This window comes from Sceloporus undulatus, chromosome 4, assembly GCF_019175285.1.
Source record: "Sceloporus undulatus isolate JIND9_A2432 ecotype Alabama chromosome 4, SceUnd_v1.1, whole genome shotgun sequence".
In the NCBI taxonomy this organism is placed as follows: Eukaryota; Metazoa; Chordata; class Lepidosauria; order Squamata; family Phrynosomatidae; genus Sceloporus; species Sceloporus undulatus.
The window spans coordinates 181,848,655-181,853,917 of NC_056525.1; positions in this window are offsets into that span (position 1 = coordinate 181,848,655).

A 5,263-nucleotide genomic window follows, 5' to 3' on the forward strand; every position below is an offset into this window, starting at 1 on the left:
GTGTGGACACAGCAAAGGAATAACAGAAAAATAAAGGGGGGGAAGGATCTCACAGTGAGAAGAGACCAAATGATGTCACTTGATAGCAGACAGAGAGAACTGAGGGGACAGTAGCTTGGAGGGTTGGAGTTGCACATATGCAGCAGAGGTTCTCATCAAATGGCTCAGCTCTAGATGCTTCCAAATGGAGTCTCTTCAAAGGTGTGAAACCCCTTGTGTGGGACACAGAGCCACCAAAGAAGAAGATTAGTTTCACAAGCTAATATACTTGAGTGGGCATTGCTAACCCAGTCATCAAATGTTGCTGACTAGAGCAGCTGAGAGGAGCACACACAGCTGTCTTTCCTCTTGAGCCACAGAGGGTGTCATTGAAACATTAGAGCATAGGAGACTCATGGAAAATTAGATTTAAAGAAATGGGCTAAATATACCACCTATCCCCCCCTCCCCGAAAATAAACTGGGATCTAGGTTGTATTTCTGGAGGCTAATGAGGAGGTCCGTTTTCTAGCATGGTTCAAAATCACACAGACAAATTTGAGGGTATTTGGGAAATGTGCCATTTTCATTGCGTGGGAATCCCTGTTGTTTCAGTAAAATAAAATCAATTTATTTTTAAAGTAGAAATTCAAAACATATACCCTGACATTCAGAATAAGAAGGATGAATTCACACAGTAACCGTATATGCATTTCTCATCATATAAATCTATCATGAACCATATGAGGCAAACTGCCTTTGTAACTCCTAACTTGAAACTCTCTAAGAGGTCCTAGATCTCTACCATGATACTAAACTTCATTAGAATGATCTAGAAAATATGCCTCAATGTTTTGTTTCCAAAGAATTTTTATAAAGCTCACAATTCAGAAGAAGGCCAAAGGACAGAACCTCTAAACACATTTCTATGTGCCAATCCTTTCTGGGCCTCCTCTCGTGACCTTGAGCTAATTAAATTCCCCATTGATAATTTGGTCACTGTTCACTGTTACAGCAGACACTTGAGACAACTGCCAAAAGTTGCATCTACCAACAAGTGTCAAGTCCAATAAGCTATCCCCATATCCTTCCTGGCTTATCATGTTCAACATTATTATGTCCTTGTCTTCCTGCTGCAGCATCATGGCAGCCTGTGTCAAGCACACTAACATTCAAGATTACTCATTCATCCATACAAGGAAGATCTTTCTGTAGTACCTTCATTTGAGGTGTGTGTATATGTGCAACACCTGCTGTGGCCAATCTAACCATGTATGAATTGGTTTCAGCAGAGATGATGATGGCTTCATGCTGCTTTGTTATGTCAAGGAGGATTATTATTGAAGCTAACAGGCAGGGCCTTTTCATTTAAACTTATTTTCAATTAATAGACTTTTGTTTCCATTCCCAGTCCTGCTGGGTTCTATCAAGGACATAATAATGTTGAAATTGTTTTGTTTCATGTAGTTTTTCTTTTAAAAAATCTAAACCATTGGCCTAAAGATTGGAGTAAAAATCTAATGGCATTTTGTAATCACCGTCAGCAGTAGCAGCACCATTTTGAAAATAACTATGCTTTATCTGAGAATTTCTGTTGCCAGGTGAGTATTAATAATAGAAGAAACAATATTATTTCAATGTGAGACATAATTCCACTAGAATACTACCTACTCACCTTATATGCCACCCATTTACTAAATTGTTACTTTCAGGCAGGGTACAGTGATGTACCTTTCAAAGTGTACTCTGCATGAGTAAACCTGATGTTATCAAGGTTCTACATAAGATTAGAAGAAGTAATGAGCATCAAAATCCTGTTCAGTCACAATACATCCCCATCCATATTGACACAGAAATAAAAGCCACTGAGTTCAAGGGGGTCGATTCTCACATTGCACTTATCACATTGCAGCCTCAATAGTGGCACAGAACACACAATATTGGCAGCTAAGGCTTATTACTCAAGCATTCATTCAAAGTTGTACTTGAGGACTTCTTCTCTTCTGTACTCTTTCTACACTATTATTAACAGTTACCAAAATTGCACTTTAGGGACAGTTCTGGGTAAGTGATCTTCAATCATTCCCTAATTTTCCAATTAACTCTTATTTATCTGGTTGATCCATGATACAGCAATAGCTTTATGCATTTAAGAGAATTTAGAAATTTCAAAAACTTTAACTAAATATTAACACCATAGAGAAACAGTGTGATATAATGTTTTGAGTCTTGGACTACTGCTCCATGAAACCAGAGTTCAAATCCCTGCTCAGCCATCAAAAGACCCACTGGGTGACTTTGGGCAAGTCACACTCTCTCAGCCCAAGAGAAAGGCAATGGCAAACCTCCTCTGAATAAAGCCTGCCAAGAACACCCTATGATACCCTATGATAAGATTACGATAAACTGGAGTTTACTTGAAGGCACATAACAAGAACAAACAAGGAATGCCATATTTGCAGAGTCCTCTGTGACAGAGTGGAGAAAGAGTAAACCATGGGTCACATATATATATAATCTCCAACCACATTTTTGTGATCCCTAAATTTCACTCAATATCCCCAAACCCCTTCCACAGGGAGAGGAATCACCTAAAATGCATCAGCTGCCATTCCTGGTAACCCCCTAAACCTAGAAATAGAAATCAGAAGTGATTTTGGGTTACTTTTTGGTTGGGTTATGAGGGTGCTGAAGCCTGCGAGGTGATGGTGATGATATAAAATTGAGCCCTGTTAAATTTTCCCACCCCTGTTATGTGAAAAGACCCAAATTTGTCAGATTAATACTGGCGGTTTACAGACTGCCCTTTTGGGGCGGCCCGTTCCCTCGCCTTTCCCCGCTGGATCAGGGCCTCAGCTGCCACAGCGGCAGCCTCTGAGGCCCCAATCCGCCGCTTCCCCGCAGCCTGGAAAGGGGTGTCCTTGGCGCTTCATGCTCCAAGGACACCCGATAGCGGTGGGAATGAAGAGAAAGGGGCCGCTCGGGCCCTTTCTCATTTGTGTTGCTGGCGTAGCTGTGTAAAGGCTGCGCCCAGCGACACAAACCTGGAAGGAGTTCCGTTTCGGAGCTCCTTCTGGCGCAGCAGAAAGGGCACCCCAGCCGTCTTCGTGTGGCACCAGGACGTCACTTCCGCACTGCTCCGTTTGGAGGCGGCACGGTCGTGACGTCCCAATGGCGGTGCCCATGTAGAATGGGTGCCACCATTTTGTACGTACTAGGTATGTACTAGGGTTAGGGCATCCGGAAAGGACGCCCTTTCCTAACCCTAGTACGTACCTAGTACGTACTTTTTGCACGTCTGTAATGCACCACTGTATGTAGAATGGAATTTATCTGTTACAGGATGTTTTTAGTTTTATGAATGCTATGATGCAGTTCTCAGTACTTTAAATCTACTGAAATATCCTTTTATCAAAGGAAGTACACATTTAACTACATAGTAGGAGAAGTATCTTTCTAGGCCTCCCTGCAGTTCCACGATAATCAGTTTACATTGCTAGTACTCTATCTTTAGAATTATTCATGTGCTTAAATGTGTAAACTTTCTTGAAGAGGGGTTTGCATCAAATAATGTTAAGAAATACATAATACATATATACATATATTCTGCAGAGTGAAGTGCAAAAATTATATCACCAATGGTTAAAGTACCCGAAGAATAGTTTAGAACCGAAGAAATCTGTTAAATTCTTTATGGAAAGCTGATGATCCATACAATGCAGCAGTAAGTCTATAGTGAAACATTACATTCAACTAAGAGACTAATAGACTAGCTGTGCAAGCACCAGATTGAGGTGTCAGGTTCACACATCAAGATATACTGCTTAATAACCAGGCTTCCTAATAGTCTGACTGCTACATACAGTAATACTTTTTTAATGGGGGAAAGGTACAGTTATAATAAAGAGGACATCTACTCTACACATCCCTGGGAAAAATAAAATCTGAGTTGCTAAATGTTTCTAACCCATGAACCCATTATCCACCAGAATTTCTGATTCTGAGTATTCATTATTCATGTTTCCTTATTCTATTTCTGAAAGCTACTTCCCTTGTAGGCTTTTTTTTGGGGGGGGGGGGTACTTAAACTTTCCCATATTTCATTGTCTGCTTGGGAAACTGGGTGTCTGCATTTTCAGTGTCTTATTTTGGCTGCCTAATGGTTCAAAGCAAATTTTGCTATGTCCTTTGGAGAAAACATAACTATATCACAAAAGACAAACCACAACTTCTCCATCTCCTTTCTTCTCTAAACCCTGATTTGTTTGTTTTGGAAACATAACAGTTACTCAGATTCAATATAATTAGATTTGTATTACATCTATTCGTATTATATTTAATATGCTGGTTGTGATAGACCCTTAACACTTACTGGAAATTATTACACACATCTACCATAAATTAGAGATGGGGGAAGAAATTCACTGGTTAACATTTTAATGTAACTTACTTAATTTTACATTTTCAAAACAGCAGAAGTACCAAAATTCAATTATGCTTCTAACTTTGTAGTTCTCTGATTTTTGCATTGGAGTTCTTCAGTAAAAATGCATGTAAAAATGCACATGTTAGGGAAAATTCATACAAAAAATGTGTCTGTTGGTGAAAAAAACATTAAAAATGCTTGCAAACTTTCAAAATATGCAATGAAAACAAACTGCAATGTACAATGATATTCAATACATTTCTTAATGACAAGGGGTTAAGGAGGTTTGAATGATCACATGCCAGGACATAAGTTCTAGTTCTGGCTAGAAATGCCAAAAAAGCTTATCAATTCCAAGCTCAGATGTGAACCTTTAATAAAGCTTGCCTCAATGACGAGATGTTGAATCTGAACTTTCCCATGTGTCCTTCTGGGTCCTCTGATGATAAATAACATTTTACCAAGTCAGATCAATGGCACATTTCATGCAGCCATCAGCATCTAAAGCAGGGCTTGAGGATGTGTGTGCATCATCTATAAAGGAGCAATGATCTACAATTTTATCTTTTTCCTGCCTACGCTCTTAGTAGGACACAATTTGAAGAGCTAGGCGGGATACAGACTGCCCCTTTGGGGTGGCCTGCACTCGCCCCTTTCTCCAATGGATCGGGGCCTCAGCAGCCACAGCAACAGCCCCAGAGGCCCCGATCCGCCACTTTTCCAGGCCGTGGGGAAAAGGCAAAAAGCTGCTTCCCCGCAGCCTGGAAAGGGGTGTCCTTGGGACCTCAAGCCCCAAGGACACCCCAACAGTGGCGGGGAGGCAGAGAAAGGGGCTGCTCAGCCCCTTTCTCTTTTGTGT